The sequence below is a fragment of the Lindgomyces ingoldianus genome, assembly GCF_010093535.1.
Source record: "Lindgomyces ingoldianus strain ATCC 200398 unplaced genomic scaffold BDR25scaffold_13, whole genome shotgun sequence".
NCBI classification, from domain to species: Eukaryota; Fungi; Ascomycota; class Dothideomycetes; order Pleosporales; family Lindgomycetaceae; genus Lindgomyces; species Lindgomyces ingoldianus.
In genome coordinates this window covers 713698-729573 of record NW_022985174.1, presented here as the reverse complement: position 1 = coordinate 729573, position 15876 = coordinate 713698, and positions in this window count along the sequence as shown.

Sequence of the window (15876 nt, the reverse complement as noted above, 5' to 3'; positions counted from 1 at the left end):
TATAGTTAATGCCTATAGAAATTAAAAAGTTAAACTATAAAAACTTAAATAATAATTTATTATTTACACTAACTATGCTAACTTAGTTACCTTCTTAACAACAAAAAAACTCTCCTCTATGCATGTATAATAGGTAATAGAACTAGCATAATTTAACTTTGTTATTAAACATGTTCTAGGAAGCAGTAATTAGTAAGCAGATGCTCTAAGTAGACGCGTAGACTACTTTAACAAACTAAAGAAAAAAACTAAGAAATTTACAATCTTTAAAGAAACTAAGAAAAGACTAGTTTATAATAGACTAGAACTAAAAAAGTTTATCTACTTCTTTATAGTTATTAAATAAGGATAGAAAAATCTTATTAAAGAATACTATAAAGCTCTAATGTTTAGACACCCTAGAATAGGTTTACTTTAAAAAAAGATAAAAAAAGTAATTTTAAAAGACATCTTATAACTAAAACATTTATGCACTAAGGTACTACAAAAATGTAATTTTTGCTATAAAAATAACTTATAAAGACACAAGCCCTATAAACAACTGCAGCTAATACTAGCACCTAAACAGCCCTAGACTATAGTAACTATAGACTTTATAACAGAACTACTACTGTCTTATAAACCTAGCATAAAAAGACCTTATAACATAATTATAGTAGTAGTTAATAAAACTATAAAATTTACTTTTTTATAGGCAACAAAAAAAAATATAATAGTAAAGGAATTTATGTTTAAACTAGAAAAAAACCTTTTTATAACTTATAAATGCCTTTAGATAATTATCTTAGACAAAGATAAACTCTTTACTAGTAAGTACTAGACAGCTGTAATCTAACACCTTAGAATTACGCACAAACTTTCTACTGCTTACTACTTTTAAACAGATAGGCAAACAGAACAAATAAACATAGAAATAAAAAAGTATCTACGCAAATATATTTTATATAAATAAATAAATTAAGCTAAATAGTTACTAATAGCTTAGTTAGCTATTAACACAATATAATCTATAACTACTAGAGAAACCTTATATAAAGCAAACTTTAGTTACTTTTATAAGTACAAACTCTCTAGAACACAGCTAACAGACCTGCTAGAAGCCCTAGATAGAACAACGTAACTAGTAAAAATACATTAGAGATTAACTAAAGAAGCCTAACAAGTAGCAGAAACTATAAAAGCATCTGCAGATTAGCACTAATAACTAGCACCTAAAATACACCTCTATAATTACGTATATTTAGACACTACTAACCTTAAAAACTTTAGGCTAGTAAGAAAACTAGCTAAAAAATAAATAAAACTTTATAAAGTTATTTAAACTTATTTAAAAGCATATAAGCTTAAACTACTAAAAAAGATAAAGATCTTTTTATAGTTCTACGTCTTTAAATTAGAACTAGCACCTAAGACTATTCTATTAGCAACTATAAAATAGGATAAAAAAGAGCTAGAATATAAAGTTAAAAAGATCTTAAATAAAGAAAGGAACTGTTACTTAGTAAAATAAGTAGAATATACTTTAAGTGCTTTAAGCTTATCTAGTAATAAAAAGTCTTTTTTTAGATATTTTACCTTTTAATTTAATAAAACTTTTAGCTGCTTTTGCACCTGCTCTTGTTAAGCTATAAAAAACTAAAAGTGCTCTAATAATTTAGCCTACTTTTACATCTTTTTTTTTTAGCTTTTTATTTTTTAGCTACTTTTAGCTTTTTAAGCAGCCTTTTTTTTTTACACTTTAAGTAATTCTAAGCTATATTAGAAATAAAAGTGTTGTAGTAACTACTCTTACACACATATTCTACACACTTATTTAATAATAGGGACATTATATAAGAGGAACTATAAGATTAGCATAGACTATAAGGACATATTTTTATGTAATAAAAAGGATTAAAATAAGTAATAGTACAAAGACAGTAAACAGAAGCTAGAAGACATAAAGCCTAACAGGGCATAGTTAAAAAGGATAAATGTACATTAAGCATTTATAAAAGGACATGCACTAGCTAAAAAAAAAACTTAATACTTATAATAAAAAAAACATAACAGTAAGAACACTAACTAGAAGAAAAGCTTACGTGTTATAGCTAATAGACAGACTGTAATAACTTAGCTTACTATTCTACATAGTCTAGGCTATATTAAATAGAACACAGTTAACCCTGCAATTAGCAGACTATATAATAGAATAGATAAAGAATAGCGCTACCTTATAGACAGATGCTTAGCAGAATGTATTATCTAATAAAAACTCTAGCATTGCAAGTAATGCAGGCGTTGTAGGCTATTATAGGCAGTGCAGGCAGCACATGCAACGCATGCAGATGCATGTAACATTTATGTATATAGTCTTAATCTTAACTATAGTTAGAAAGCTATAATTAACATTTAGTTTATTCTTTATAATAAACTAAGAAGCTTAACTCTTTTATAAAGAGAATTAAGCTGCCTTGTATATCTTGCACTATATATACCTCTAACCCTTGTCTATCTAACTAGTACGCCCTAGCTACCTATACAGCTATAGGGACAAACCACAGCCTGCCTCCTGAACCCTAACGATTCCCTCACTCTGCTTGACAGACTGTACACCCAATCTAGCTAAGTTCTCACCCTTCTCCCACTAACACACATATAGGCCGTTGTACTCCGGAATTACTATTACCCCGGAGTAAGGATTGTAACATATAACTACAAGATAGCATCCTGTCTATATATTCTTATAATATGTCTTTTTAAGCCTTAGTTAAAGGTCTTAGCTTATAAGCTTTAAGCTAGAAGTTAGGTTTAAAGTTAATAGCGTAGTCCTATAGTTAATGTAGAGGCAGTTCTCTAGGATCTTCTAAGGTTTTAAACATGTTTTTATATTCTTTGTACTTATTAAGTAGCTTACTTAGTTTTTAGGTAATCTTATAAATTCTTACTTAGTTAAAGTCTTTTTTCTTTTTAAATTCTTTAAAAGATAGTTCCTTAAGTTCTTTTTTTATTTAGTAGATTACCTGTGCTTTAAGTTCCTAGTAAAGAAATTTTTAAAGTTTTTTTTTTTTTTTAGAAAATATCTGTTTTCTTTCTTAGCTTATCTGTAAAAGGCGCATAAGTTATTATAGCAGGCTAACTATGCTATTCTAGTGTAGTCTTGTTTTATTATTAGGGTTATAGTTTACTAATTAATTATTAAGTTATGTTTATATAGCTAATTATATCTAAGGATTACTTAATATTTTTCTTTTAAAAGTAAAATGTTAAAGAATATTTAATTATTAGTTTCTTTTACTTTTATAATAAGTTTATAAGTTTTAAGTTATATTTATTCTACTTTATATTTAATTAATAACATGTTTATAAGAGATACTTTAAAAAGTCTTTTTTTTTTAAAGAGTATCCTTTTTTTATCTACTTATGTAGAATTAATAGCAGTAAAAGTGCACCTGCTATTTATTAGAGCAAGGTGTTACAATCCTTGCTTTAGGAAGCACTTAGGTCTTGTGATATTCCTAGGGGGAAGTAGGACGAATAGTAGGGGCCAATCCGGTAGGGTGTACAGTCCTACGTACAGGCTATTAGGCTATTAGAGAAAGGTAGAGTGACTAGATTATAGTTTGCTCTATGTGCAGCAGTAGAGAGGCTAGGGTTAAACAGTCCTTTTAGACAGGGTTAGAGGTATATATAGTGTAAGATATATAAATAGTATTATAGCTCTTTAGAAAACTAAATACTACTTAGTTTATATAAAAAATAAACTAAACATTAAACACACCTTCTAAAGGTTGTTTAATATAGAAACTATATATATGTGCTAGGGCGCTAAGGGGAGCTGGCAGAAGCTTAGGGGAGCCTGCTAAGAGGGGCTCCTATAAGCTCCCTCTAGCTCCCTAGGCTCGCAGCCTGTCTTCTTATTAGATAACGCATTCTTCTATAATTTTAGGCAGCTGTGCTGCTTCTGTGTCCTCTAGTTAGTCTGTAAGCAAGCCCTGTCCTAATCTAGCTAGATTGTGGAGCACTGCTAGTAGAGTTACGCTGGTCTAACTGTAGACTGTAACACGCTGCCCCCTCTCCCTAGCAGCGTCCTTGCCGCTCTGCTTACACAGCTGTGTTAGTAAAAGTTTGTTTATAAAGTGTGCGCCTGCCTACTAAAAGGCATCCTTAATATCTATTTTTTTTATACTAAATAGCTTGTTAGTCCTGTTTTTCTTATTATCTTTATGTTACTCTTTGTTTTAATCCTCTTTACTAGATAAAGATAAGGCCTTATAGCACTTACTAGTCTTTAAGGTTGTTTTATGTGTTAACTTTATCCTTAGATAAATGCGTTAAGTGTGTAAAAAAGCATAGTAAGTGCAACACCTTTATTTCTAACACTGCTTAAAATTATTTAGAGAAAGAAAAAAAAGCACTTCTTTAAAAGGCTAAGGCTTTATAAGCTTAGGATTATATATTATAAGATAAGCAACAGGCCTAGGTCTAAGATCAACTCTGTTTATAAAAAAAAATGTTAAGGGCAATAGATAAGAAGTGTTCTAGACAAGATTATATCTAAAAGTTATTAAATCTATTAAAGGCCTGTTATATAAAGTACCTAGAAGGAGACCTCTTCTCCTTAGACAAGATAAAAGCTTTTAAAGCTAAAGTAGAGGGCTGTTCCTCTCTTTAGCCTTTATTAGCTAAGACTTATCTCTAAAGGCTACTACTATCTAGTAATAATATAGCTGTTCCTTTTAATATAGGTGCCTTATTGCCTAGCTAGTTTCTTTTAGATAAGCCTAAAGGTACTTTTATACTAACAGCTGCGCATTCTTTAAATTCTTAGCTAGTTTCTATGTGTTTTTACTAGTAAGCTACTTTTTTTATTTTACTAGAAATTTTTTTTAGTTTTTTTAATTACTTATAATACATTTAACTTTATATTCTGTTTCTTTATCCTTTTATTTTTATGTAAATAAGAGAATTTCTTTTAGTGCTTTTTCTAATCTAGAGATGTAGAACTATAAGTAGATTTTTATGTGTAAAAGAAGCTTAAGCTTACAGTTGTTTTATTAGGTTTATAAAACTTTATAAAGTTCTATTCTTTTTTTTACTAGCTTCCTAGAAGGTCTAGGTATCTTAAGATTTTTAGTGTTAAAGTACATATAGTCTTCTAGGCAGATTTCTAGTCCTAGCTATTATAATTTATTTGCATACTTCTCTATTATTTCCTTGCTAAACTTAGCTTCTATAGCTAACCTTTTATGTATTTAGCGTAGGTCTGTTAGCTAATCTATTAACTCTTATAAGTCTATAGGTTAATTTCTATGTAGTGTAAAGTAAAAGTTATATCTAAAATTAGCTTTATATAGTGTTTTTTTTATTATAGCTAATTCTATGTTGTTAATAGCTAGCTATGCTATTAGAAGCTATGCTACCTAATTATTCTAAGTTTAAAAGATGTACTTTCTTAAATATTTTTCTACTTCTATGTTTATTCTTTTAGTCTAGCTGTCTATTTACAGATAGTAGGCTGTTAATAGCTTATGTGTTATACTAAGGTGCTGCATTGCTGCTTTCTAGAAATTACTAGTAAATAGCTTATTTTAGTCTAAAATAATAATCTTAAAGCATCTATATACTAATATAACATTTTGTTTTAATTTATAAATAAATTCTTTAGCTATTATTATTTTTTTTAAGAGCTAAGTATACAAATATTTAGTAGTTTTATCTAGGGCTACTGTAATTATGTTACACATTCTGTCTGTCCTTAGTTCTTTAGACAGGGGTAATCCTATAATAAAATCTATTATAATTATTATTTATAGTAACTTTAGGGCTTTAATTAGTTAAAGGTACCTATAGGCTTTATGCCTCTATAGGTTGTTTCTATTGCAGGTGTTACACTCTCTAAGCACCTTTGTGCATAGTTGCTTTACTTTTAGTATTTGTTGTAGTATAGCAGCCCTTAGCTTTTTCTAGAGGGTGCTAATTTCTAGATATCTAAACATTAAAAATTTATAGTATTTTTAGATTAAGTTTTTTTATTCTTGCTTGCTAGCTGTAAGCATGTAGAATTCTTTTATAAGTTTAGGCCTATTATAGATCTATTCTTTATTAGCTTCTTTAAAAAGTGTAAACTTCTTAGTTTTTTTCTTTTCTTTATTAAAGTAGTCTAGCTTTTAGCTAAGAGTATTAGCCTGTTAATTCTGTGTTTTTAGGATGTGCTTAATAATGCAGTTAAACTGTGCTAGTTCTATTACCTATTTTACATGCATTAGTAATAGTTTCTTTACTGTTAGAAAGGTAACTAAATTTACATAGTTAGTTATAATGTAGAATAGCTTTACTATTTTATGTAGTTTTATAGCCTATACTCTTATTGTTGAATGGGCTCCGACAGCTAGCTGCTTATAGTATAAGCACTTAAGTAGCAAGAGTAAGAGTGGTGTACAGTGTGCACAGCGTACAAGGTAGGTAAGGTAAGGGCAACATGTTTCTAGTTCTATTACTTTTATCTTTCTTCTATATAAAAGAAAAGGGGGATATTTAGATGTTTACACATAGAGGTTTACGCACAAGCATTATGTAACATTAATATGTGATCCTGCTTATGCGCAATTGTTTGTATCTAGGCTGCAACGCTGTTGCTGTGTACAGACACTAGCAACTTTTCTTTTTATCTAAAGAGTTACCTTTTGTACGCGTTACCTCTCTTTTATCTATGTAGGTCTATCTAATTATGTTTTGCCTTTACTCTACCCTATTTATTAGAACTTGCCTTAGTAATACTATATGTTAAAATAGGCTAGTTACACTATATAAATAGCTTTATAAATAGTGTAAAGTGTTTTAAGCTATTATTATCTAGCCTTTATACACTTACCTTATAAGTAATTTAGTAGTGTATAAACTATTTTATGCAGGGTTTTATGCTAGAATAGTGTAGAATCTTTGTGTAGGCAGGTGTGTAGAGAAGTGTATATAATAAGGTTTTTTCTTTTTTTTTACTTTTTCTTCTTTATCTTTTACTTTTTAAGCTCTACTATACTATTCCCTAGCTCTTTTCTCTTTTTATACAGTGCTAATAGTGACAGATACTCCCGCCTACACACACACACACACACACACAGAGAGAGAGAGAGAGAGAGATGTCTCTCTAGCCTTCCTCCTCTACCTCTAGCGCTGTTAGTGCGGGCGTCTTTAACGTCCTTGTGCAGTCTAGTAGCCTAAGGCGCATCTGCATTACCTTTCTAACTAGTTCTGCTACTAATTAGTAGTTTATTTAGTGTCTTAGCATAAATATATAAATTTTTTAGCTCTTTTGCTTTCTTCTTATATAAAATGCTAATTATAGATAGGCTAAAAAGCAGTATATAGCAGCTTTGCTGTTTTATAATATTAATATTGTTTTACCTGCTAGCACTAATCTGCAGCTGTGGGCAGTAAAGGTTGTGTGTTATAAAGGGTACTTCTATGCAGTTTTAGTCTAGAGTTGTAGTTAGGTTCTAGTAACTCTATGTACTTATTATTATAGTAGCACTACTAGTGCCTTTTCTTTTATTAAGTGTTATATGTTAGCTAACTTTTAGGCTAATGCCTACGCCTTATGTGTATAGCAGAGCTGTGGTCTGCATTGTAACTACTATATGTAAGGGGTGGTAGCTTTTTCTTCTTCTGTATACTAGATAAATAGACTGTCTTTTTTACATATCCTTCTCTTTTAATCTTATAATAAGAAAAATAAGTGCGTATAATAAAAAAAAAATAAAAGAGATAAGCCTTATATAAAGGTGTTGTTAGTCTAGTTAGTCTAGGGCATCTTTGCGCACAGGATCTAGCTAGTCTATAGATGCTTTTATATGCATCTGCTAGGTTGTCTTTACTATTAATCTACCTAATCTTAGCAATTTCCCTCTTCTTGTACAATTTGCAGAGTAACATAATGTTAATTATAAGTTGCTTTTTACTAGTAGTGCCTAGCTTAATAAGGCAATTGTATAGAGACCTTAAATCTGTGCAGATTACTACTAGGATTAGTAGCAGTTTAAGCGTTTATATAATTTACTATAGAGTTGTACTAAGAGTAATTGCATTATTAAACCCTCTAACTATTCTGTATAGTTTACTAGCAAGAACACTCCTAGTTACTCTTTTACACTTAGTAGAATTCTAGTGTATAATGTTACCTAGTATTTTAAAGCAGTTACTTTGCTCTATACAGTCCTTATTACTTAATATAATTAAGAATCCTAGCTGTAAGCTAAGGTTCTTATTATTAGTAAATAATTTATCTGTAAAGATAAACAGCTTTGCATAATTAAGCTGTAATAGTAAGAAGGTAAGACTACGCTTACTATTATCTATTTACTATTAGATTTATATGTTAAGTGTGTTAATATTATTATGTAAAGGGTCTATAGTTTGTGCAGTAATAGAGAGGTTAAATACTACCTCTAGTTAACACATAGATGCAATGTATACCCCTTTTACATATTACTTAACATATTATTATGCAGCATCTTTATTTTCTAGGTTAATTATATAAAGGTAGCTTACTTGTCTCTTCTAAGTAAAAACTACTATGTTATGTGTAAGCTTAATTCTTTTACTATTAAACTTAATAAGTTGCTTTTCTGCTAAAATAGTCTTACTCTTTATATAAAACTTTACCTTTTATAGTTTCTTCTTTTCTCTTTGCGTAAAATTCTTTGTTATAATGCTTAAAGTGTTATATAAATACTTCTAGTTATTTCTAGAGCCTATGTTATGCATATAGTGCATATTTGCCTAACCTTCTAAAATATCTAGAAAGATGTCTGTGTACTAAGTTTTCTAAATATCTAGCTATTAACATAGATTAATAAAGATCTTTATTTTATCTATAAAAATGTTATATAGTTAACCTATGTAGTTATTATTTTTTTTTATGCTTTTTAGAATTATATAATTTTATTTACTAAAAGTTTTTCTTTAGTAGTTTCTCTCTAAAGTAGAAGTTTATACAGGTTGTAATGTAGTATAGATTGTGCAGGTAGTATTAGTAGTGCATACACTACTGCAGGCGGTAGTGTGTACAATTAAGGGTGTGGAGTAGGCGTTAGGTAGGGTGGCATGTATTGTTTGTACAGTAATTAGTGTAGTGCTAGCTAAAGTGTAAAAGCAGGTAATGCTAGTATGTTTAGTGTTAATAGCAGCATTATGTTTAGTCTGCTTTTGTGCAGAGCCTTATATAGTAATAAAGGTTGCGTATAAAGCCTTTTTAGTGCAATTGCTTTTTTTTATGCTATATTATACAGCTTCTAGGCTTAGGTACCTTTAGTGCCTAGCTATAGTGTAATTTTTTTATTTTTTAGCACTTGTATAAGCTCTTTTTTAAACACGTAGCTAAGTGCTAAGAAGTTTTATAGTGTCTATTTTTTAAAATCCTCTATGTACGCACTTAGAAAAGTAGCGCTCTTTTAAGTTATTATATGTAGATTAGTAATTATATAACTTATGTATAATTAAGTTTATAAGCTTATTAGAGCTTTTAATATGTTAATCTTGTTATTTTAGTACTCTAGGCTAGTCTTATTCTGTAGTGTTGCCTCTAATATCCTTGTGTCTTTTACAAGTTATTTATATAATAGGAATTATTCTTTATTCTTTCTATTATTACGCAGAGTTGTTAGTTGCTAATAGAATTTTATTATAATAGTATAGTTAATTACTTTTCTAGTAAATTACGCAGGTACTGCTGTTATCTAGCTGCTAGGTTGTGCAGCTTTAATAGCTTTAGTGTGCGCCTTGCACTATCTCCTCTTTACTTTGTACAGTAGCAGAGCTTGCTGTACAATGCAAAGAATTAATGTGCTATTGTCTAGCTGCTAGGTTGTGCAGCTTTAGTAGCTTTAGTGTGCGTCTTGCACTATCTCCTTTTTACTTTATATAGTAGCAGAGCTTGCTGTATAATGCAAAGGATTAATATGCTATTGTCTAGCTACTAGGTTGTGCAGCTTTAGTAGCTTTAGTGTGCATCTTACACTATCTCCTCTTTACTTTATATAGTAGTAGAGCTTGCTGTATAATGCAAAGGATTAATCTGCTATTCTAAGGGATAGGTAACTAAACAAAGTACCTTATAAGGCGTAGGTACTCTGCTATTACTCTTTCTAAAAGATAGGTAATAAAATAAAGTACTTTATAAAGTGTAAGTACTTTATTATTACTCTTGCTAATTTATAGTTAATTAAATTAACTACTAATTAGTGTTAAATAGGCTCTAACAGCTAGCTACTTATAGTATAAGCACTTAAGTAGCAAGAGTAAGAGTGGTGTATAGTGTGCACAGTGTACAAGGTAGGTAAGGTAAGAGCAACATGTTTCTAGTTCTATTACTCTTGTCTTTCCTCTGTACAGAGGAAAAGGGGGATATCTAGATGTTCGCGCACAGAGGTTCGCGCACGAGCATCATGTGACATTGATACGTGATCCTGCTCGTGCGCGATCGTTCGTATCCAGGCCGCGACGCTGCTGCTGCGTACAGACACTTATAGCATTTAAGATTGCTTTTAGTTTTTTGTTAGGTATGCTATAGTTAGCCTTAGGTCCTAAAAACTTAGCAGAATAGTACGCAACTAGGTGCTATTTTCTGTCTTCCTGTCTCTAATATAACGTGGCTCTGCTAGCTCCTAGAGATGCGTCTGTGTGGATCTTAGTATCTAATTATAAGTTATACATTTTTAGCACTAGTTTGTCTGTTATAGCTTATTTTAGTGTTATAAATGCTTTATTTATTTTTAAAGTCTAAATAAATTTTACTATAGCCTATTCCTTAGTTATAGTATTTATTAATAGTATAGTAATCTTTAAGTAGTCTCTAATTATTTGTCTAACATAGCCTAATAGTTTTAGAAATCCTTTAACTTCTTTAACTATTATAGGTTTAGGCTATTTAAGTACTTTTTATACTTTAGCTAGGTTAATCTTTATTTCTTCTTTATTAATTATAAATCCTAAGTATTTTATTTTAGTAACATAGAATTTGCATTTAGAGAGCTGTAGGTAAAGTCTATACTTTCTAAGCTATTTTAAGATTTTTTATACCTTCTATATATAGTCTTCTAGGGTATCCTTTAAATAGATAAGGACGTTATCTAAGTATACTAAGGTAAAGACATTAAGGTATAGGTTAAGAGCTATGTTAATAATTTACTAGAACATTACTAGAGTGTTTATTAGGCTAAACAGCATTACTAGTAGTTTATAAAGTCTCTATAGGGTTTTAAACACTATAAGCTACTTATTTTTCTTTTTTATTCTTATTTTATTAAATCTGTCTTGTATGTTAAACTTTATAAAGTACTAGGTTTCTTTTAATTAGTTTATAATATTTTATATAATTAGTAGAGAAAACTAATTTTAAATTATGTTATTATTTAGAGTCTTATAGTCCTAATAGACTTAGATTTTTCCTTCTTTCTTTTTTACAAAAACTATAGCTAAGGCTACTAGGCTGTAGCTTTCTTAGATATAGCCTTATACTAACATTTTATTAACATATTTTTACAAGGCCTTTTTCTGTATTCTTGTTAGAGGGTAAAGCCTGTAGGTTTTTAAGTTATAATTCTTTATTAAGTTAATAGTGTAATTCTAAGGCTAGTGTAGTAGTAGTTCTTTTAGGTCCTCTAGTGTCTTAAACATATCCTTATAGTCTTTATACTTAGTTAGGATGTAGCCTTCTTTTTAGGTTTAGATAACACTAATCTATTCTACATCTTTATTAGCTTTAATTTTTTTATAAAAGACTTTTTTAAGTTCTTTTTTTATTATTCTTATTACCTAAGTTTTTAGCTTTTAGTAAAGAAATTTCTAGAGTTTTTTTTTCTTAGAGTAGTAACTGCTACTCTATTTTACTTGTTTATAGACTAGGCATCTATTATTATAGCATGCTAACTAGGTTATGCGTGCGTAGTTATTAAGAGTTTCTATAGTTATAGTTTTTTAATTAATTGCAGGGTTATGCGTTCTAAGCTAGTTATAGCCTAGAATTACGTTATATTTGCCTTTTAGCTAGAGTATGTTTATAGACCTCTAATTTTTTATGTTAGGGGTTCTAAGGTCCTTTTTATAGGTTTCTAGGTTAATCTATTCTCTACTATACTTAATTAATAATGTGTTAGTAAGGGTTACCTTAAACAGGTTTTTTTTTATATAAAATAGTATACTTTGTTTGTCTACTTAATCTCTATTTATTACAGTAAAGGTACATCTGCTGTCCACAAGGGCTAGCCTAGGCCACCCTTTATATGTAAAGGTAGTTATTAGGCTGTGTCCTGCCCCTTATCCTACTATAATTACTACTAATATGTTGTGTTTAGCCTCTGCGTTAGGAAAAAAATAAAGGTTAATGTTTTATAAGTTATTATTAAACTTATCTTTTTTTTTTATAAATTTAATGTTTTTAATTATAGTAGTTAGCTGCTTTACACTTATAATCTTTAACTAGGTAATGTAATGTTAGATAGTCTTTCTTTCTTGCTGCTTTTTACTAGAAGTAGTAGAACCTATAGTTGTCTTATTCTTTACACACTGCCTATCCCTTCTACTTATATAGGGGAGCTGTTTAACAGGTGTAACAATTTGTAGTTTTGCAGGCTAAGGCTGTCTCTTACTATAAGCAACTGTTATAGTTCTTCTTTTATGTAAGCTACTAGCCTGTTCTATGCTTATTATTCTAATGCTTAATGCAATACTATTATGTGCATTAGTACTAGGGGTATAGACAGTTATTAGGTCTATGTAACATATTAAAAGGACTTTTTTAAGTCTACTATAAGTATTTCTGTATTTATATAATCTAAATAGGGTGTTTTTTTTATTAGTAGTTATTAGTGCTATAGGTTTTATTTCTATAGAGCGTGTACTAACTATAGCTCTGTTGTATTACTAAAGCCTTTCTGCTAATTATAAGGCTTAGAAGCAGTGTTTTAGGCTTCCTAGGTGCTAGCTTTAGGACTTTAAACCTAGCAGGTTTACCTAATTCTTCTAGCTTCTAGTCTTTAATTTTAATAAAAAACTACTACTATTTTTTTTAATCTATAATATTATACTTAACTCTAGCTATTTATTATATAATGTTAAATATAAAGTAGTTGTTGCTAATGTTTATTTAATAAAGTAAAACTATGTAGTAACTTAGGTAGTTATGTTATAAACTGCACTTCTAGCATTTATATTTCTAAAACTATTAAAAGAGCTCTTTTACTAAAGTGCTAAGGGTCTAGTCTTAAAAGGGAAACTATTTTTCTTTTTTTTAAACATTTATAATATATTCTTAGATCTAAGTCTCTTCTTTATATTTTTTAAAGATTATAAGGTCCTGCAACACTATATTAAGGCTAGTAAAATTCTAAATAACTACTTTCTAATACACTTTAGAGCAGTTGTTTAAAGAATAGTTTTTTTTATATTACTAGCAGAGTCTATTGTCTAATTTTTTTAATATTTTTTTATCTGTAAGGCTGTATTTAGCAGTAATAGCTTTTATTATTATAGTAGTATTTTTATTCTCCCTCTTCTAGAAGTCTAAGTAGTTTTAGCAGAAATATCCTACTTTTTTATAGTTTAGGCAGGCCTTATTCTCTAGCCACTTTTATTATTCCTTTATTAAGGGCAGCCTATTACGTCCTAGAACTTAGCTCTTTTTAAAGAGAGGGCTTTATATATGCTTTACATAACTAAGGTTTATTAGTTTTTTATTATATTATAAAAGCTTTTTTTTCTTAGAAATAAACTTTAGTTTTTAAGAAGTTCTTTTTTATTTTTTTTCTCTTTTACACTCTCTATAGCAGTTGTTATAAGTTGTTGCTTACATAATAAAAATTTTAAAAGTAGTTAGTTTTTTACTGTGCATAAATTTATCTTTTACTACTTTACTTAGTCTATTGTAAAACATGCAGCAGAGGGCTTTTTAGTCTATCTATCTACAGATAGCTAGTTGTTTCTTAAAGTGTGCTGTATAATTCTAGACTAGGCTAGTTTCTTATTTTATAGTGTTTAACTTATTAGCTATAATTTTTTTTTATTAAGAGTTCTATAAATAGCTGTTAAAGCTTCTTTAAAATTTTTAATGCTGCTAAATATTTTTTTAGTTTTAAAAGTAAGTGCTTTACTATTTACTCTAAAGTTTATCTAGTTGTCTGCATAAGGTTAGAACTAAATTATAGAGGGGCCTTTTAGGTGTAATTCTATCTAGGATATTATTTCTGCATTAGTCTAAAATGCTTCTTTGTTATATTATATATAAAGATAACATTTTATAAAGAATAGTTAAAGGTCTTTTAATAATTTTTTAAAAAGCTTTAAAAAGGCTAGTCTTAAAGTCTTTTTAGCTATAATGCTTACTTTTTTAGTTAAGATATTCTAGATCTTTACTAGTTTTACTTATAGTTTATGTATTTAATAAGCTTAGTTAGTAGCTTTCTAGAGGCCTATAGGTCTAAGGGGTATTTATAATTCTGCTGCTTTTTAGCAGAGGTTAGTAATTTCTTACTTAAGTTTTAGTAGTTTACTAACTTTATTACTAATCTACTAGAGGTCTTTAATGTTGTCCTAGATTAAGTTAATTTATTCTGCTAAAATAGCTTTACTTTAGGTAGGAACTTCTATAGGTCCTAATAGCGTAGTGTAGGCTATGTTAGAATCTAAGTTGTGTTGTAAAGTATCTATACTTTTTAAAAAGAGTAGTGTTTAATGTTATAATTTTTACTTTAAAAAGCACTTAGGTCTTATAATATTCCTAAGGGGAAGTAGAATAAATAGTAGGGGCTAATCTAGTAGGGTGTACAGTCCTACGTACAGGCTATTAGGCTATTAGAGAAGGGTAGAGTAACTAGATTGTAGTTTGCCCTATGTGCAGCAGTAAAGAGGCTAGGGTTAAACAGTTCTTTTAGACAGAGTTAGAGGTATATATAGTGTAAGATATATAAATAGTATTATAGCTCTTTAAAAAGCTAAATGCTACTTAGTTTATATAAAGAATAAACTAAACATTAAACACACCTTTTAAAGGTTGTTTAATGTGGGAACTATATACATGTGCTAGGGCGCTAAGGGGAGCTGGCAGGAGCTTAGGGGAGCCTACTAAGAGGGGCTCCCATGAGCTCCCTCTGGCTCCCTAGGCTCGCGGCCTGTCTTCTTATTAGATGACGCATTCTTCTATGATTTTAGGCAGCTGTGCTGCTTCCGTGTCCTCCAGTTGGTCTGTAAGCGAGCCCTGTCCCAACCCAGCTAGATTGTGGAGCACTGCTGGTGGAGTTACGCTAGTCCAACCGTAGACTGTAACACAAGGCTAACCTATGTTTTTCTAAGGTAACTAAGTGTAATTTTAGTAGTTAGGCTCCTTTTTAGGCCTTATTTTACTGTAATAAGAGTTTAGAGTTCTTATAAAGTTTTTAAATAGTTTATTTTATTGTTCTTTTTTACTGCTAACGTACTTCATGGGCGAGTTGCTCACACACCCGAGTCGCTCACTTTTGCCAAGACCCTACTAAACCACCCTTTCTACACTAATGCATTCCCCACAACACTACTTAGACGCGCTAAAAGAACGTTAGATACAGCTTACGCTCTAAGCTTTTAAATAAGACATAAAACTTTTAAAAAAAATGTGCTGTAGCTATGTGCAAAGTCCTGTAAAAAACAATAAATAACTATAGCACTAGACAACCTTTATAAGCTAATTCTACAGCTAAATTATAAAGGCTAGGTAATAAAAAAAAGCAGGTAATTATTAAGACTATACTTAAGCTATATGCGCAAGGAATTTCCCCTTAGATAGTATTTATAGCTAATATAGCTAATTCTTTGCGCGCTAAGCGTAATCTAGGCTATGTTTATATAAACTAGCCTAGTACGTTTGTGAAG